The sequence below is a fragment of the Pelodiscus sinensis genome, chromosome 8 (genome assembly GCF_052426305.1).
Source record: "Pelodiscus sinensis isolate ZL-2025 chromosome 8, ASM5242630v1, whole genome shotgun sequence".
Lineage (NCBI taxonomy): Eukaryota > Metazoa > Chordata > Testudines > Trionychidae > Pelodiscus > Pelodiscus sinensis.
Genome location: NC_143059.1, coordinates 35,008,287 through 35,029,632, shown reverse-complemented (window position 1 = coordinate 35,029,632; position 21,346 = coordinate 35,008,287). Strand labels below are relative to the sequence as shown.

General features: G+C 39.0%; 1 protein-coding gene across 11 annotated transcripts in view; it reads right to left on the bottom strand.

Moving 5' to 3' along the window:
• PCDH15 (protocadherin related 15) overlaps positions 1–21,346 on the bottom strand; it is a 1,468,744-nt gene that overhangs the window by 806,671 nt on the left and 640,727 nt on the right. For 5 of the 11 annotated variants that reach the window (XM_075935029.2, XM_089780144.1, XM_089780145.1 and 2 more), the window contains exon 1: positions 6,346–6,544. The exons of 4 other annotated variants lie outside the window; for them this stretch is intronic. The gene's annotated coding sequence lies outside the window, so the exon portion shown is untranslated. 2 more of the 11 variants (XM_075935031.2, XM_075935030.2) reach the window with 2 other exon arrangements.

Below are 21,346 nucleotides of genomic sequence, written 5' to 3'. Positions count from 1 at the left end.
TCCTATCTCCTATCTCTATGCAAAATTATTGAAGTAGAAGCCACTAAACTCCAAATACCATGTACCATCAACCTATGGCCTACACACCTTAGACTCAGAGTTCTGATTACAGGGTAGCACAGAAATAGCCTTAGTGCAAAGCATAGAAATTTCCCTTGTGCTACTAATAGATGGGGAACTTCTCTTAACCATGGGCATAGGTGAGATCTCATGTGACCCTGGCCTCAGTGATCCATTGGACCTATCTGCAGTTTGACATACTAGACCACAAGGTACTGTTTAACACAGATTACAGGAATAGATGGGCATTTCTCTTCAGCAGAACTCAGCAGAACTCAGACTAGCAAATTATAAACACTCCTCCTCTTCAAAGGCTCTCACCTTGATGAGGCGAAAAGGGACCACATTGTTTCTCACTTCTCTTCCATATCAAGAGAAATCATGGACTCAGCTGTCAACATTATGTTGAGAACATTCAACTCTCTCATTCATCATTGTGAATATATCCACATGCCTGTGAGAGATCTGAGATCCCTTCTTGTTCTTCCCCTGATAAAAAGGGGGAAAGGCTTTGAATAATTAGCTGAGAAACAGTCTCCATCCTCCAATGAAGGTTACAGACCCATTACTCAAAACAGCATGAAGCCTTAGGATCCTATTTAACTCTTCGTTAATCTTATATGACCACCTAGATCCAGGGTCTTTAATAAAGCCTTGTTTCATTTCCATCTCACCAGAAAACGTCACCCCTTCCACTCAGAAAAGATCCTGGTCACAGCAATCTATGCATTGAACACCTGCAATTTAGATTACCGTAATTCATGCAACTGAAAGTGCATGGGTTCCAGCTGTTAAAAAAATGTGACTTCTGCCATTTCTTAAGCACAGGTCTGATGTGTATATGGTAGCCTAAGAGTTTCTTCACTGGCTTCCAGACAGTTTCATATGTCAGTTGAAAGAATCTTGGTCCTAATGTTCAAAGCAATTAATAGATCAAACCCAAGTTATACTGAAGACTGAATTTTAATAGATGACTTACTCAAACAATTTTGCTCTTCTGGGACAATGAGCAAGCGCACTATGGACAAAGCATTTACAGCCAAGGAGGATCTGAAAATGAAACTTTTCCAAAGGAGATTCCCAGAATTAGATAATCTTTAGGAAATGCTGAAAGACTTTCCTCTTTGATTTTATATATATATATATATATTTTACCATTGAAGAACAACAACAACAGAACCACTTCATCAAACAACAACCTCCCCCTGTCAAACCCCACCAACTAAACTAAAATAAAATCCAAAAGAAAAAAATATAAATCCCAACCAGAGTTTTTAATTCCAAAAAAGATTGATTGTACATTCATGGTACTCAGATATTACTTTGATGTGTAGCATTATAAAACAGATAGATATTCTTTTGTGGGTATTAGTTATATAAATGATCACATTTTTACCAAACTAATATCATCAGTCATTTAAATCCAACCAGTAGGAGACTTACCCTCCAGTGCTGAAGCTTCTTGTATTAAGCAAGAAAAAAATATATTGGTAGGTTTCACCAATGTTATTGGAAACATTATACAGAAGCTTTAGGGAAGGGAAGCTTCCCCTAAGTATTAAAACTTATAAACTTTTATTTAAAAAAAAAACTTTATTCATTTGATTTCTTAGTAGAGAGAATCTTATCAAGTTTTGAATGGCAAATAATTATACCTACAAATTGAGTACTTTTCACAGATGCCCAACAGTGAAATGTAGAGTATGAAATAAACTTGTCTTCTGAATGTTTAAAAAAAAAAAAAAAGTAAAGAAAGCTGTTTTCAGATAAACAATTTGCATTTCCATACGGATTCAGTGATGCAGAATCAAAGAAGTGTCACTCGGACACCCCTCTAAAACAACAGGGAAAACATTCATTAGCTGGACTTGCTGTTAGAATGATGCACTTCATTAAATAAGCGGCTGTCTTAGTTTATATAGGAAACTGTTTTTAATTCTGCTAGCCATGCTCAAGCTTTGCTTTCACTAAATTCAAAACGAAGGAAACTTCCAAATAATGGAAGCTAAACATCTGGCACAGCCAGAGAACATTTGCATCTTAATGGCAGAGGGAAAAATCATCTCTCTAATTGGTTCCTCATTTCATTACAATTCTCTAAGTTGTGTAGTAAGAAGCAAACACTATTGATGAATTATGCAATCCTTCAAATTTCATAAATGGTTGCCTTGCTTTCCTTCCCCCCCCCCCTTGGGACCACTAATACCATTCCCTTTTACTTATAACTCAAAAGCTGACCCTATCTTTAAGACAATGTCACCTGTGCCTCAATTTCACTTGAACTACCTCAAGTTACATTTTTCAGGAGACAAATATTATTAAACTTTGTCCTACATAAAATGAAGTATCTGATTTTCCACTACTTCACATTAGCAAAGTGTGTGCAAAGCAAGTGTAAATTACTCTAAGTCAGAATAATATCTCCCAAGAACGGTAAAAGATTAAATACTTCACAAGATACAAAACAGAAAAGATTCAGACCTGAAGTGTCAGTTAGCAAACATTTATTTTTATTTCTTTTTAAAGTGTATTTAGGGCTGTTAACACTACATGAAAAGGTACTGAAATGACAAGAGAAATTAAGCAACTTCATGCAGGAGTCTTAGCTTACTGAGACGTTAGATCATTAGAAGAGCCTTGGCACCCTGCTATGGGCATCTTCTATAAAGCGATATCAGCAAACAAAGCAATACATTAAAGGATGGGCAATCACTCATAGTTAGGACACAGCTAGGATAGTTAAACTGGGCTGTGTTGTGCTTTATGCACACTGCAAAAAAAACAGCATATGTTGAGCAGGACACATGAAAGCAACAGTGTAGCAGCTGGTACCATTGACAGGGATCAAACACCATTAGCTATCACAGTTAGAGTTTAACCATGTGCGATGTCCTAGTGCTGCTCTCTGGCTAAGTCTACACAGCTTCCCTCTTCCACAAAAACCTATGCAAATGAAGTGTGGATTAGCATATTGCCATGCTTCTTTTGCATAATTAATTAGTAGCCGCTTTTGTGCAAGAGGCTTTTGCGCAAAAAGGAGCCGTCTACACGGTGCCTTTTGTGCAAGAGGGGGTTTTTCCACAAAAAGGTGCTGTGTAGATGGCTCCTTATTAATTATGCAAATGAAAGACAGCAATATGCTAATCAACACTTCATTTGCATAGGCTTTTGAGGAAGAGGGAAGCAGTATAGATGTAGCCCAAGTACCTTGTTCTCAGAAAGGTGTTGCACGTGTCTATTCCACCAGAGGTGTAAGTGCGCCCAGTTGTCAGAGAACATTTTTTTTCCCTGTAAGCTGTGCCCACAGAGTAGCTTGAATGCCCTTTGCCATTGTATGCCTCTGCATGCAGGTGAAACAGGGCAGACCAAGGGAACCATTTCACGAAAGAAGTAGGGGCACCAGTAGTGTGTGAATCGGGACACAGGTTGCTTATCTTCCCATTCCCCTCAGGGAGTGAGGGGAAAGTACATGGATTCTGTGCATGCCTCTCACTCCTGGCTGATGAAGTAAGGGAGCTGAGGAGTAATTCACAGAATTCAAATACTTTCTCCTCACTCCTGATAATCAGGGGAACAGGAAGAAAAGCAAGCAACATCCCAGTACCATATGGCTGCTGCCTTCCCTGCTCTCCCAAAATGGCACCCTCGGGGTGGAGTCGTCTCTGCAGTTCCTTCTTTCCTGCACTCCAACAGAGGAAGGAAGGAATTCAGGTTGCAGAATAGACATGTACAATACACCTAAAGAACAATGTTCTGAATACATAGGAAAAACTTTAAAAACAATAGTCTAGTAGCACCTTAAGGACTATCAAAACATGTAGATGGTATCATGAGCTTTCGTGGGCACAATCCACTTCTTCAGATGGCAGGTGGGCTGTGCCCACAAAAGCTTATGATACCATCTACATGTTTTGTTAATCTTTAAGGTGCTACTAGACTATCTGTTGTTTTTAAAGATTTTCCTGTTACAGACTAACTCAGCTACCTCTCTGAAGCTTCTGAATATGTCGGTAAGTGTTTCTTCATTGAGTAATTGCATATGTCTGCTGTAGGTGACTCACAAGCAGACTAGCCTTAGAGGTAGGCTTGCATTCTACTTGAGTGGAGATTGGAGAAAAATACATCCAAAACTCACATTGCTCTTGGACTGAGCTGGCTATTGCATAAAGGGAAGTAAATATCTGCATTGATGACCAAATTGCCATCTTGCAAGTGTCCAAAATATGTACTAGTAGATTCAGCATGCAAAATTTGTCTGAGGATATGACGTGCACCAAGTCAAATAGGTCAATACCCTGAATGCTGAAACACATTCGCCAACTGATAGCACAAACATATGCATGAAGAAATATAGTACGAAATCATCTGAGTGAAACTGACTTGTCCTTCACTCTGTCAGCAAAAACAAGTGTGTTTAGGACCTGAAGTATTTAGTATGGTCCAAGTAAAAACATCTGACAACGTTTTACATTTGACAAAGTTTCTTCATCACTGTGAGCATGAGGCTTCAGAAAGAATATCAATAAATAAATTAATTATCTGGTTAACATGAGACCTGGAGAGCACCTTTGTCAAGAACTTTGGATAACTGGAGATCAACTATATTCTTATGGGAAACCATTCAGGGAATCTCTGCCACCAGTTACTATGTGCGTATGACAGTGCATATTGTACCTATTCACAATCAACTCAGATCCCGTGACACTTAGACACAGCAGAATAAGTCGGAGTATAATATGGACATTTGTCCTTATCTTAAGTAAGGAAATTTAAAAAGATAACAGCCTTTGTGTTATTTAAACAGGTTGCCTATTTGAGACTACAATTTCACATCTGCCTAGATTCCAGCAGAGTAGATTGTCAAAGAGTGTCATACACGAGCAAAACAATAAATACAAAGCAAAGCTTAACAAACCTTTACAAACATTATTAAAAATTATTTACACCAGACTGTCTGACAAAGCTATCACACCTGAACAAAGATGGTGTGAGGGGACAATACAATTATGCCAACCAGTGATTTGACACAAGTAGATAGCTAGAAACCAGATATCAAGCTCAAAGTTTGCTACAGCCTGCATAATCATATTCTAGGAAAAGTTGTGAAACAGTAATTAGGGCTAATGTTATAGCTTTGGCACATCATTACAACAGCTGAGAGAGAGCACTTCATCATTGAGTGGAATAGTGCTCTCATTTAATTGGTTTCCTATTTCATAGGGCTGTGACTCCAAAACCAGGTGGATTATGTTGCTGAAACCTGAGGAGTAGCAGAATAGATACATGCATCAAATAACACTTTGCAACTGTCCTTCAACCTCCATATATATAAAACAATTTTCATTCAACTCAGAGTACTTGAAATATAAATATATAATCTGAAACTCTCTATTGTGTCAAGCTTGCAAGAAGTCTCCACCCCCACCATATTTGACAATTAGCTGACTTTAAAAGAAGCAATGAAATACAGAGTTAGAGTTAATTTTACGCATGCTTAACATATTATCCTCTTGCGGCAACATTTAGTTTTGCAGTGTATATTAAATTTAGTGTAAAAAACATTTATCAGCAAATAAAATACCACTTTAATATTATCATATTCAAAATTTCCAAATTGGATGTAATGTCATAACCAGATCTTATTTTAATAAAACTATATGTTAACACTGCATTTTAGTCCTCATACCATCAAGGTGCAACTTTACATATAAACATGTTACCAGTTATCATAATTTTCGACAAGTAAAATATTCAAACTAAGAAAGTTATTACTTCAACTACTTCATATTAATTTCAAAACAATTATAGTACAGGAGTTTAAAGACATCACCACTGAAAACAGCAAAAACAAACATGCAGCCTCATGTTTTCTTGGTAATCTCCTTGTTAACTATTTCCTCTACATAAACAAAAAACATCAAAATCAATACTTAAGTTAAAACCTTGTAATTCAATAAGAAAAACAAACAGTTCACAGTGCAACTTTGTATTGATTAAATAAACATTAAGACCAAGCATAAGAGAATTAGAATGCCAAAAAAAAAAAAAAAATTCATCTTTGTAGAGGGAATGATATTCACACAAAAGACAGAAGCCTGAGGTTTAGGAATAATGGTATTCTGCCTTCACCAAAATATTTTGTTTTTACTATCTCATTGTTATTTTTTTCCAAGCTATAAATCTGAAAGATAATTTCATGCAGCTCATGCCTTTAATTATATGCTACAATGATGACTTTTCAGGTAGTTTAACTCTTCACTTCAATTTAAATAAAAATTAACTTACTTGACAGTTTAAACTTTCATGCTTAGCCAGCATAGGGTTATACTGCAAGTTTTTCTGCCGAGCCTGTTTACTGAACATCTTCAGAAGAAGGAACAATTTTCACTGTCTACTTTCAAGATGAACAATGTAAAACCTAATTTCTGTAGTTTCTGAGACAAGCATTCAGCATAATCTACAAAATAATAGCCACAACATCAAAAAATACCTGATATTAAACCAGAAAGCACACAATCATTCTCCATGTTCTGCTATGCATTCCAACTGCTATAGTTATCACAAGCAACTAGCCATACATTCCTAGCAGGATTTTGTCTGCCCTCTATCTGCAGTTATTAGCTTGGCATGTTGATTCACTAACACTGAAGCAATAGCAATTAGTTGTCCTTTTCTAACAGCAAACACTGGAGAGGCCTGAGTGAGTTAAAATACACAGTGACCAGTAAGCTCTTCACACCAATTAATAGCAAGTGCTCCAACCAAAAGACAAATTGATATCCCACTGATAATCAGTGCTAACTTCTTTAATGTATTGTGTCCAATCAGCTTTTTCTAGTGCCTCTGCTTTCTTTTTCTACTTCATCAGTGGCAAAGGAGCCCAGCAGCTTACATTCATTTACAATGTCATTTGACAAGAAAGACGTAATCTCTTTAAAGCCCTTCTCAACACAGGCGGTACAGCCAGTTAAATCTACATTACCCTAAATAAAGGCTATTAAATCACAGGGTAGAAAAAAAAAAGAAAAACAGATTTATTTTTACAGTTTCCTCATTCTTTTATTCATCTTTGCTAAACATACAAGGCATTTGTTAAAATTCTGGAAAAATGAAGTATAGAAAGCAATCTTTTACAGTGAAAACCATGTAAGACTGCACAGAAACAAAGCCAGCTTATTAAGATGTAAATGCAGTAAGAGCAAAGCACAATTCCTTACTAAAGCATATGTCCATAACAGACTATATGGCAACTGCTTGTTGCATGAATTTGTAGATATCTTTAAATGATGCCTGAGTGCAAACAAGTCAGGCTTTTAGCATTTCTTGATGAAAAGTAACTGCATGCCTGACAGCAAAATATATAAACTACAGATGTTGATTAGGCATCTGCAGTTGAATATGGGCTGAGAGAAATTGAGGTTTGTCTGTACCAAGTTTGGACTATGACTAATTTTATGAATTTGTATCAAGAAATGGCACTGTGTCATTATATGAAATTGTATCATGCAATCACTGTAGCGATCGATCCACCGGCCATCAACTTATTGCCTCTGCTTAGAAATAATAAATCAATTTCCCAGTGTTTTCCCATCAACTCCAGTACTCCATTAGGATGAGAAGATTAGCTGGAGTCAACAGGAGAACAGCCCCCCGCAGACCTTACCACACATTAGATAAGTATATTGTGGTAAGTATATTGTCTTCAGCTACACTATTTGCATAGCTGATGTTGCATGGATTAGATTGATGGGGCAAGGTGGGCCTTCGTTAGCAGGGTTGTATCATGCCTCTGTCAAGACACAGACAGAAGTGAATGATCAGCTGTAGCTGGGAGAAGACACTTTCTGTTTCTATCTGAAGACAGGGAGGATGTCAGAGAGTAGCTGAAAATTGCCAGATGACAAAACAAAAAAAGCAACAACTGATCTCAGCAGGAATCTACAAAGAGACACTCGGAGGGGAGGGGGCTAGATCCCTTTTGTGCCATATTATGATAATGGAGGCAGCTGCAGGGACAGGTAAGGAAATGGGGTGGAAGACCCTGCCTGCTTCAGTGACTGACCACAGTCACTGTGGTAACCCCCCAAGGAAAGGGTGAGCCAGAGAGGGACACTGTGTTTAGGATGTTTTATTGCTTCGAAACTACTGTGTTCCACTTCACATGTTCAACTGTAAACTGCATACGTTTGGGTAGAGTGACTTTAAGTAGAGATATAAGGATCCAAGACCATCAAGAACTCAGCACTTCGGGTGCCCTACATTGCTGGCACACCCTCATCACTGTCAACAAAGATGAGCAAAGCAGCTCCCTGTCAGTCCTGGAAGGTCAAGCCCAACAGAAAGTCCCATCCAAGTACACAGGGTATGCAACTGCCTGACAGAATTACTTATGCTTCGGGGGCCTGACAGACATACTAGGCCCCTGAGCAAGGTAGGGGACAGCTCTGTGCTCCCGGAAGGGGTGTGGCCTCAGAAAGAAGGGTGGGGCTGGGCCAGTTAGCCCTCAGCCCTGACCAGAGTGCACCTCTCCTTCACCTTCCACCAGCCCTAAGTTGCCTGGAGTGCACAGTGTAGCACTCTGTCAGCAATTTAAAAGGCCCAGAGCTATGGCTGCTGTTACTCCTGCAGTGGCAGCAGTGGTGGCTGGGAGTCCTGGGCCCTTTTGAATCACTGGGCCCTGGGGCAAATGCCTCCTTTCCTCCTCCCATCTCTCTTTGGTGGGCCGGTAACTTAAGCTAGGAAGCGATACAGCTGGGCTGTATGCTGCTCCCATCTTGGACCTGCCCTTGTAATCTGGGTTCAACTGTGTTCCTGCTCTTCCTTTCTTACCCATGTCCTTGCCCTGCCCTATGCCTGAAGCTTGCTTCTCTGCTTCCTTCTTTTATGCCTTCCTCCTGACCATCCACTATCATTCTTGGCTCAGACTCTGGCTTTACCCTTGGCTCTGGTATTTGGCAGAGGACTCTAGGTCTGGCCCATTGATTCTGTTTCCCATTGATGCCTGCTCTGCCTACTAACCCTGACTTACACAGTCTTCTATAATTAACAGAGTATAACAACTGGAGAGTCTGAAATGTCAGTACTGTAATCAGTGGGGCTATGCAGCTGGACAAACACTCAGTGTGGGGGGTGTCTAGGGACTCTCAGATTGGGAAAGTGGCTGGACACCATTCAGGCTCCATGAGCTTGAAACACCATAAGGGATCCAGCACACCAAAAACTTTACTTCTCTTTGGAAGACAGGAAGAGGTGCTGACTAGGAGCTGTGATAAGAGTCATTCATCTTCAAGTTACCACTATAAATTTGATTAAACCAGCAATGATAGAAAATTGTTACCTTCTGACTGGCTTGGTGTTGTTGCCCAAATAATAGCATAGGGTATGTCTAGACTACATCCCTCTGTCACCAGAGGGATGTAAATTAGACATACCGACATTGCAAATGAAATGGGGATTTAAATCTCCTGCGCTACATTTGAATAAAAATGGCCACCGCATTTTGCCGAGTCAGCAGTTTGTCGGCAAAATGCGGGTGTCAAGATGGGGATCAGGCGACAAAGAAAGCCTTTGTGGCCAATCGCTTCTGGGCTAAGTATGTTAAATAGTGTGTAATTCACTAATTGAATAGTCGATACATTTTTGCATTGACTATTTGATTAATTGATTGGGCTGCACTGCCCCTTTAAAACACTGCCGCAGCAGTACCGCAGGGAGCCCGGGATCAGCTGGGGCGTTTCAAAGGGGCAGTGCCGCAAAGCTGATCCCGGCCTCTGTCCAGCGCTGCCCCCTTTAAAACGCTGCTGCGCCATTTTTCCCTCCCTTGCTGCCTCTATCTGACAGCGGCAGCAAGGGGGGTTAAGCAACTAGTCAACTATCTGATAAGCATTTGCTTATCAGATAGTCGACTAGTCCTTAATATCTTTATTCTGAGCACCACATTTCAAGAAAGATGTGGAGAAATTGAAGAAGGTCCAGGGAAGAGCAACAAAAGAGATCAAAAATCTAGAAAACATGAGCTACAAGGGAAGACTGAAAGAACTGGGTTTGTTTAATTTGGAAAAGAGAAGACTGAGGGGGGACATGATAGCAGCATTCAAGTACTTAAATGGATATTACAAGGAAGAGGGAGAAAAATTGTACTCTGTGTGTGACCTCTTGGGATAGGACAAGAAGCAATGGACTTAAATTGCAGCAAAAAAATCTGAAGACTAAAGATATAATTTATTAAATTCATTAATAACATATTTATTATTATATCATTTAAAATTTTCCCAATAAAAGCAAGAATATTAATATTTAGCATAAGTAATTAATTGATATCCGGCCTCTCTCTATTTTGATTAATTGATATCCTGCCTCACTCTATGGAAAGAGTATCCAGTCAATGAAATGATCTTACTCCAAATATATATTAAAATATGGAGACTGAATGCCATAAACTGAGTCAGGTATATTCTCTTAATATTGAATTTCCTTTCACTTTGGATTGAAATAAGATTATTGATATTTGGATGCATTTTGTATGACAGTTTCTTTTTTTTTTTAATTATTATATATTAAAATTAGACATGAGCTGAAATCTAGCTAACAAGGAAAAAAAATTAAATCATCCAAATATAAATCAACTGGCTTTCTTTTTCCATTAGGGCTATGTCTACACTATGAGTTTTCTCAGCAAAAAATATGCTAATGAGTGACTCATTTGCATGAGTCAATCTCATTTCAATATTTTCTGCCAATCTGTTTTTTCGCTAGGGTTTTTGTGCAAAACCAAGCAGTGTGGACATTTTCTTTTTGCACAAAAACCCCCTTTCCCCACCAGATCCTTATGCCCCAAAAAAGGAGGTTTACCAATCTGGCAGAAAAAGGGGTTTTTAGTGTAGACGTAGCCTAGAGCTGTGGCTAATCTACACTTACGTGCTGGAAATCGATCGATCTGTTTGTTACCCTACTGAGGATCATATTAAAGATTTGCTAAATCAAATGCTGAGGGTGCCCCCAGTAAGCACCAGTACTCCTCACAGTTGTTTCTATCAATTTCCCACTGTGAAGACAGTGCCAAGCTCAGCTTAAGGTATGTATCTTAAGCCAACCCTCGAGATCTAGTATAGACCTGACCAATAACTGACTATAAAGGAAATTGGAAAGTAGGTTGTAGCAAGTCAACTATGTTAATACAGCAAAACTCCAGTGGTCCAGCATCCAATGGTCCGACACTTCTGATGGTCCAGCACCATCTGGAACCCAGAAGTGCTGGACAATTGGAGCTGCTCTGCCCCCGACTTCCCCGATTCAGCTGTTGCTGAAGAGGCGGCGCTAGGGGACCAACCCAGCAGCACCCCAGCTGCTCTGCCCCAGGTATCCCCAAGTAAGCCGCTGCTGAAACCGACCAGCAGCTGACTCCGGGAAGCCTGGGGCAGAGCAGCTAGGGTGATCTGCCCCGGGCTTCCCAGAGTCAGCCGCTGATCAGTTTCAGCAGCGGCTAACTTGGGGAAGTCTGGGGCAGAGCAGATGGGGTACTGCCAGGTTGGTCCTGCAGTGCCGAGGGGCACATCCCCCCAACTCTACCCCGACCCCTCATAAACCCCCACTTCCAATAATCCGGCATATTTGGTAATCCGGCTCCCCGTGGGTCCTAAAGGTGCCAGATTATCAGAAGTTTACTGCACATTGGCAAAGCACTGCGGGGAAAAAAATCGTGTTAGATCTAAATAGAAGATGTTGGAGACAATATTTTTGTCTACCCACAACTAGAAAACTTCCATAGAGTGAGCAATATACTGAAGATGAGATCTGTTATGGAGACCTGCCCTTACTGTGCACACGCATATTAAATATTCATCTTGTCATCACACAAGCAATTTGTTTTAACTCAATCTTTTATTTTCATTAAACTTTATCAAAGGGACCTAATTCACATTAGAGTCTACAAAATGTAACCGTTGCTTGTTGTTTAACTCCTTAATTTAAAGATTGCTTCAATGTTTAGGTTAGAGTAGGATTTCCATATTTTTTTTTACCTATCTAATCATCATCAACTAGAATATCCTAAATGAACTGATGGCAGGATCTGACCTCAGCCTCTTGTGATGAACTTCTGCTGAAGTCAACTCAGTCTGAAAAAACTGTTTATGCACATGCAGACAGACTGATTTTTGCTACAATGATACTTGAAAATATAAATCATACAAGGACATGCCCACAGACCCTTGAAGATTTCCTGTCCCTTGTTGGATTTGGAAGAACACCCATATAGGCTCAAATTCATAGAAGGATTTAAATGCCTAAACTAAAAGTTAAGAGCCTACATCAAAAATTGGAGACTGAATTGCCATTTAGAACCTCAAAACCCCTATAAATTGCCATCTAATCTTAGAAATGCCTAAATCCCTCAATTTATATAATTTGAAGAAACATTTCATGCATTATTTCATGTAGGAAGAAGTTGGCTCATTACTGCATTATTGTGCGATTATTATACTAAAATCATGCTGTCTAGGGAGAACAACATGAGAAAAAATTGGATGTAGTAATAGTTGGATGGAGTTCTAATGACACTGGAACCTATCTCCAGTTAATAGCTACGGTCCTAAACCTGCAAAATCTTACAAATGTTCCTGTTTTTAGCTATGTGAATAATCCCATTGAAGTCAATGATACCATCCATAAATTTTATGCATGTGCGTAAATGTTTTCAGTCTAAAGTCTAAACTAGCTGGTTTAATTACAATGGCACAAAATACTGGATTGTTTTACATATAATCCGATTCAGCATTTTGACTGGCTTGCTGAAATGAAGTTTCTTTTTTCTGAGTTTTAGAGAAGAGCAGCAACTTGGTCATTGTAACAAATCATGGAAGGGTGAGAGTAGAGAGAGGAAAGGGATAAAAAAAATTGCTCCTGGCTTTAATCTTATATTTTCAATTTAGTTGATTTAAACCTGGAGTAAAGATTTTTGCCAAGTTATAAATCCCTAAAAATAAGAGTTTATAATAAAATGCTGACAGACTCTAACTACAGTAATATTAGTAGTCTCATTAAAATGTTCTCCAACAACATTGTGACTAACTCCACTTGCAGGGATTTTAAGTACGTGATAAGAAGTAAACCAAATGTGCATAGAAACATTTCACAAAGGCCCACATCTGATGTGATTCTACTGGCATTTCTTTAGTTATTATTGCTGCCAACTGGCAGGATGCAAGGATACCTGATTGTAATTCAGATCAGAAGAAGCGGGAAGCGCTGGGATGTACTACACAGAGGCCTGCAATCTGTCCATCTGTTCCCAGTGAGGGATTAAATTAAATCCCATTGAGCTTTCATATTCACAAATCCAGGAACAGTCGTAATTGGTTATTAAACAAATGGAAGTTTGTTGCTTTTACAGTTTTATCTCAAATTGTTATCACAGCAAGTTGGTGCTGCATATTAAAGATCGCCTCCCTCCTCAACAGTTTACATAGTCTATAGATCTATATAAATATTGTTTAAAATGAAGAATAGCAACTTCTTGTGGTTTTTCATCCAGTTTTTATTAGAATAGATTAGATCTCTTAGAACAGGTCGCTGTTACTCTAAAAAAATCATAAAGTTAATTTTATTGGCATTTATGTTGCACTTTTCAAAAAAATTGTATCTCCTGCACTTTATAGAGCAATGAACTGCAAATGTGTAATACACTAAGGGTACGTCTACACTGGCCCCTTTTCCGAAAGGGGCATGCTAATTTTACAGGTCGTAATAGGGAAATCCGCGGGGGATTTAAATATCCCCCGCGGCATTTAAATAAAAATGTCTGCCGCTTTTTTCCGGCTTTTAGAAAAGCCGGAAAAGAGCGTCTACACTGGCCCCGATCCTCCGGAATAAAGCCCTTTTGAAGTAGGAATAAGAGATCCTCCGGAAAAGGGCTTTTTTCCAGAGGATCGGGGCCAGTGTAGACGCTCTTTTCCGGCTTTTCTAAAAGCCGGAAAAAAGCGGCAGACATTTTTATTTAAATGCCGCGGGGGATATTTAAATCCCCCGTGGATTTCCCTATTACGACCTGTAAAATTAGCATGCCCCTTTCGGAAAAGGGGCCAGTGTAGACGTAGCCTAACTGTATGCAAACAATGAGCTACATTCCAATTACAGCTGTGAAGATTGCCATAATCATATTATATTCATGTCAGTTCATCTTTTCTGGGATTAACTGAGTAAGAAAAGCTGGTCAAGGACACTAAAGATTATTTTTCTCTAATTTTGGAATCTAGTCAAAGAATTGCTGGCTTTAAATGCATTGAAACAGCACTTTAACATCTCATCTAACAGGCCTTCTATTGACTGCAAAACTTGAAATATTTTATTGCTGAAGCAACATGCTAGAATCAGCTCTGCTTTGAGTTGGCCAAGTTCATTGTGTTTGTGGAACAAGAAGTCTCTTTGTCACAATCACCTCACGGGACACCTTCTTAGGAACTGTTTGGTAAAAAGCACAGACAATACACCTCAGCCCAGATCCACAAAGGAATTTGGGCACCTAAACTGCAGATTCAGGTGATACTGCAATCCACAGAAACTCCTCCTCACTACTGCCTAACCCTGGAGATAGCTAATTTCGCTGAGCACCTAGATTAAAGGCCCAAAGTTATCCACATTTCTGTCTTTGGACATGTTTACTGCAGCCTCAGGAATGAACCTCAGACCAGACTGAGATAGGCAAGGGAATGCCTATCTCATCTGCAAGGCCTGATACAGTCTGAGCACTCTGAGAACTCCTAAATACCACGTGCAGTGTCTGGGGGGAGGAAGCTGCTCCCCTAACAACCTTTAGCCTAGTGGTTAGGGTGAATGTGGAAGGCCCTGGTTCAATACGCTGCCAGGAATATGGAAAGGGGGTTCCTTATTTTTCTGAAAAGTGGTCTAACCATTAGGCTATGAATATTCTGTCAGGGGTTTTTCTCAAACTCTCCTTTTGAAGTAGTTTAAATTTGCACGAATAGTTAGATAAGCATTGGATCAGAGTGAGTGTCTCTATTATCCTATAGTTAGCACACTCATGAAAGCAGTGGGAATTTCTGTTCAAATGTCTTCTCAACAGGCAGAGAAGGAATTGAGTGACCATCTCCCACATTCCAGATGAGTAACCTAAATGCTAAACTGAAAACTGTAAGGGAGGCCAACAACTTCTCCAATCCCCATCCCTTGTGTGTCGCATTAAGCAGGTGCCTTTTCCATTTTCAAAAACTCTGTGACGGCATCTGCTATTGGCTAGCTTAGATAGCTCCCTCCTTAGTTTTCTGGCTTTTCTGGCTGGTAAGGAGCTCCTCTCTTTCCCTGTAGTGTATAGATAATCTTAACACTCAACATAGGGTTTGTGACATCTAGTAATTTTCAAGATACTTAAATGTTAGGCATTGCAATGTTCAGTGTTGCAACTCTATCTCTTTATAGATCCAGGCTCCAGGCTTTGTCTAGACAGGCGTTGAAAGATTCAGTTAACACGTGTGTTAGCAGCATAGTATAATCTGCTTTTAACAGGTGTTTAATAGATCAAGCTGAAGCTGACACCTCCCTGGCTATAGCCAGATAAATAGGGTGTAGTCAGGAATTCAGCTGCGAGTGACAATATGGGAGTTGGGATCTACTTTATTTTTTCAAGTACCAGATTGGAGGGCTATGGAGAACTGATCTATCATGGATATGGTGCTCTATTTAGCCACATAACCATGAAAGTGCCTTGCCAAGTCAACAATCCTCTAACGTGGCCTAGAGAGAACAGTTCTGAAGTTAAGAGTATAGTTTAGATTTCATAGTCTTGTTTAGTATGTGTCCTTTCCATCACATTGGCAGAGGGGATGCCAAGTACTATCAGCTGTAATAATAGTTTTGTAATGTGAACAGCTATTTACTTAGGACTGAACTGAAATCATCAACTCATTTCACAAACACAAAAGTATACAATTCTAATGATTGTGCTTACTACTACCATCGTTAGAATTTGAACTGCCATTCCAGTTACCTGAGCCAACGAGCCACCCTAAATTATATATTAATTCTTGAGCATCAAAAGGACAAAGAAAAGTGAAGGAGACATTGATACTCCCACACGTGCCCGTTGTAGTAAGAGGGAATATTTCATATGTACAGTATTTTGCTCTTGTGAATAATTCTGCGTCTCAGTAGGTTTTTCTCTTCTGCTAGCTATTTTTGATAAAGTGAGCATGTCCATCAGGCACATTTTCAGGGATTTACTTCTCTACAGAATCTCTCAAATTTAATTCTTTCACTTTTTTCACTTTCACCCATGATTTCCAGCTGTTGCACTCTTTATGTATTCAGTTAATTATCTCCTTTTCAAAGCCTAAAGATTTACTCAAATATATATTTGACTGGATATTTATATATTTATTGACCATTCATTAAGATGCCAGTTGAAAGCTTTGAACCACTTCAGAGATGTAGTTTGAGCACTTGATTTGAATACCGTAATGCAATCTTACATAATTCTTATTGTACAGCAGAACATCCCAGAAATTACTTTTAGTAAACTATGCTTTATAAGTGGGGGTTTACCATTTCAGTTTTCATTGATAAATTAAAAAAAAAATTATTTAATAATTATTATATATTTAAGATTAAATAAAAACAATTACATAATGGGTTTTTTTTCCAACCTGGATTATGTCCATAAGAAATAAAGGCAATCTCAGCTCATGCAGTGGCACTTCTGGGTGGATCCTGGTATAAATTCCAATATGGGTACAATGGGCATTAATGTGGCAGTCCCGTTTCCCATATACATGAAAGCTCAAAGTCAAATGCATGCTAGTCCCCAGTTAGTCAAAGCCAAATCCCACAGAAGATTAAAAGGAGGAAATCCTTACATTCCCCTGGATCTTAAAGCCTGTCTGCCAACAAAAGCATCTGTCTCCTCTACTAACAATTTATTTAATCTTTTTAGACAACAATGGTTCAGCCTGTACCTCACTTCCACTAGCATCTAAAATACAAAAGAGTGAAATAAGACAATATTTTGTTGCCAGTCTTGGCTGTGAACTAGTTTTTTCTGATGTCTAGTATTAATGCATGAATGTGTTTCCGTCAATTAATTTCCAGCCACTATTTGATAACAATGTATAATTTAAAAACAAACCAGTTTCCATCATGCAATACAATCTCATTGACAGCTGAACACATGATTCTCATAACCCTAACAATAAGATGGACAAAGTTCACCTGAAAAATTCAGATAATCATTTTTTATTCTTCATCATGATATGGTGAGAGGGCTGTATTTGGTTACACAAGCAGCAACAAGGCAGATGCCCTCCTGAATCATAGGTGAGACAGAATGAAGCTGCATTTCCCTTGGAGAAAAGTGTATCTGGATGTCCAGTCCCTCTCTTCTAGTCTCTGTACCTCCATATCCTGCTGCTTTAAGAGACATTCTATTATGCACTCCACCCCCATTCCTACCTGGCTCACTCTCACCCCCTCAAATGTATTGAGGGAATTGAACTTGTAAATTAATTCTGATGTTTTATGGTAGAAAGGTGCCACAGAAAGAATTTTTTTCCTAGTTTTGACCACGCGTATACCCACTAAACCAAGGATTTTGCAGTTTCAGAAAGAAGAGAATGTTCTGCATTGCTTCTAACACTCTCTAACAGATGTTGACCCATTTGTGCAGATTTCAGTCTAGTTTTTTTACCTCTGCCATAAATGAAAGAAATAATATAGCCCTGTGGCTGCAATTCTGATTCTACTTTTGGATCAATGTTCTTTTTACTTTGATTGAGTTTTCTCTCTCCTATGAGCAAGCAGCAACATTTAGGCTAGAGCCAAAGAGTAACCTAAGAGTTCATATTTCTACAGCTCTGAAAATGCTGTTCTGAAGACTGTAATATCTGTAAGAGATGAGGCTACTGCTGAAACATTATCATCAGTTCAGCACACCATGCAACACTGCCATTCCTTACCACACGAAGACATGTACACTGAATGAGTAAAGAGACTATTATTGTTCTGGCTCTGAAGAGCTTATTCTGCACGTGGTTAAAGCAGATTGAGAGGAGCTAAGAAAAGCAGAAAGGAAACAAGTTGTTCTACTCACTTGCACTATAGACAGCAGTTCAGAGAGGTCTGACTTTCCATTTTATGTCAACATTTTATATAGTCATCAGCAATCACTATTTTTCGAAATTATTATGTATTTTCTGTTTTTGATGTCTGATGAAAATATTTAATTGCACAGGAAAGTTTTTAATATTATGTAAAAATATTTCTCTCAGAAGTTCCTGTTCTCTTGAAACAGGAAATTTGTACAAAAAAAGAAGGATTTTATTTAAAGTTTGGAATTATTTCTATAGTAATGCATTATTACAGTTATTGATAATTTGTCCAAAGGTCAAGAAGCTTCCAAGCCTTAGGGGAAGGATCTTAGTACCATGGTTTGAAAATTAATGGAAACATTTTAAAGTATGTAAGGAAGTACAATACATAAGATCAAATATGTCTATCTGTCTCCAAGTTCATTTTTATGTTGATTCCGCTCTCAAACTGAGAAACACACATGCAACCTGGCAACTATTTTCTTTCATGTTAATCAGATAAGATATAAATGATAGGCATGTTAGAATAAGCAGGGATTTCATCAGAAAATGTAAATTTCTCTGTCTGTGCCCTTACCCCATCCATAAAATACTTTGCCTCCATTCCAGAATATTCCTTTCCACTAAAACAAGCTGTCCCAAAACAATAAGAACATATAACACTTAACAATAATAGCAGAGGGCTGGAGCAAAGAGCCACTTGAAGCAAATATTAACAGAATATGGAGAATTCTTCTATGCTCAACTTTTGTCAGGCTGAGCAAAGAGTGAAAGGAAGCAGTTTGTGCCTCCCTTATGCTCTAAGGCTGTCCTAACTCATGCCCCACTAGTAGTGACCCTGTACTCTATTGAGCTCTGTACTCTAACCAGCCCCAGCAACCTGTGATAGGATGGTAAACTAGTTATCTTGGAACTGCATAAGTGGAAGGAAACTTGAGAGGTCATCTGCACTAAGACAGGACCAACTACACCTACATTATCCTTGACAGGTGTTTGTCCAAAGTGTTCTTAAAATAATTCAATGATGCTGATTACAAAACTTCCGTTGGAAAATTATTCCCGTACTCTTGAATTAGTTTGCGATCTCATTAAATTACTATAACTGACTTAGGTAATGATTTTCACCCTACAAGATTGCAGCTACTTAATAAAGAAGAACTGAGATTTTAGTTTTTATAATATCATTAACTGGAAACGAATGCACTGAAAGCTTTCTTAGTCGATATTAACAAAATATCACTGATGGTAAAAAAAATTTTTGTTAAAAATCTGTTTAACTCACATCTCTTATAGGGATGTAAAATTGCGGTTAATCAGAATGTTTTAACTGGTTAACCGTTATCCTAAGGGCGGAGGGTTGCTCCAGTCCAACTGGGCTTAAGCCTCCCCAAGCCATGCCCACAGCAGGACATGGGTGGAGGGTTACTCGATCAGGGATGAGCCCTCTGTGCCATGGGATGCTCCAACCAGGATGGTCAAAGCCCAGAGCTTCTCAGGCAGGTGGCTGCTCCAGCTGGGTGGGTAGGACTGCCCTCAGATTGTGGCTTGGTATGGTTGGCCTGACCGGACTGAAGTGCCCCCCTCCTTTGGTGAAGCTGGGGCAAAGCGGGGTCGGGGCTACCACTGCAGCATGGTCAGCTCGAGTCCTGCCTGTCCCTGCCCAGAGCACTGAGGCTGGTCAATCAGTGCAGCTGGAACTGCTAGGACTGGGGTCCTGCCTTCCCTGAGTAGGGCTGCAGATATGGTAGGGCTGTCGGTGTGGCTGGGGCTGGCGCAGCCAATGCTGCCTCTGGGCCCTCTGTGATCCTGCCTGCTGCCCTGTCTGCATTCCCACCACCTGGCCTTGTTAACACATTACCTATCGGCTAAGTAACCATTTACATCCCTAATTTCTTATTCCTACCACTTTTGACTAAAATCTCATTTATATAATTGGAACAGAAAGAAAAATTTACCACTTAAATTCAGCCATCAGTAGCTAAAAAGTTTTCCCACATGACACCATAATGTGCAATTATGCACATTATGACTATACTCAGTCATTGCTACTAGGCTAATATATCGCTGTGTGCAGTACACTGAAACTTTAGGCATATTTGCATTTGCTTTCAAGAAACTTACTTTAGTCAATGACAAAAATATGAATTTAACATTCCAGTTAGGAAATTAGGACATGATCCTGCATAAAGTTAGGCATAGTTATAGGTCTTTGCAGGATCAGAGCATATATTTATGAATGCTTACAACTTAAAGGTTTTTATTTTTTTAATTTGAGAAGTGGTGGAAAGGCCTTGGTGGGAACAAGCCAACCTGAAAATTTTAAAGTTCAGCTATTTGAGTAATGAGAAGCATATTTATTTAAACTAGGAAAGTATATTATTTCAATTTTCCATAACTCAAACAGTTGACAGATTTTGCCCAAAATGTCTAGAAAAATTCACCTTTGGGCTAAAATGAAGCATTAAAAATGCAACCCAAAAAGTTAATTTTAAGAAAACAAGAAGCACTGAAATTCCTGATGCAACCTTGACACTCCTTCTCCCTTATAACACTGACTGCAGTTCTGCAACCTATTACTTTAACTATCAGTCAAGTGCCCTTTTCCTTCATGTAGTCCTACATTCTGATTCACTAGTGTGACATGGCACGTAGAGCATTTTTCTTCTTGTTTTAATAAGCACTGAGTCCTACAGTCCATATTTCAAGTGAGGGGGAATGACCTGCTCACAAAAAATAATTGTGCTCATTTGCAGCATTTGCTACCTCTAAAATTGGCAAACTTTTATCCTGCAATGAAAGGCAAGGCATGTACTGCTTCCCTTGTAAGTGCAATCAGCTTTGTCATCCATGAGATGAGCCCTGGCTGGCATAAACAGAAACCTCCATGATTGGCTGTTCTGACTGCATGATTTATATTACTTACTGCAAGTTAGCTTGCATATAGCTTTGCTGTTCACTTTCTGGAACCCATCAAATTTTCTTCTACAGTGCTATTTTATGGACCACTACATTTCACAAATCATAGATTCAGTAGTCATGGAGAAGAATGAAAGTTGATGTTTTTCATAGAGGATAATACATTTTTTCTTCAAGCATGTGACATTTCCTTTCTCCACAAAATAAAATGATACTGATCAAAAGAGAACTTTATAACATTTGAAGCATAAAAGCTGAAGCAAGGTAAGAGATCACAA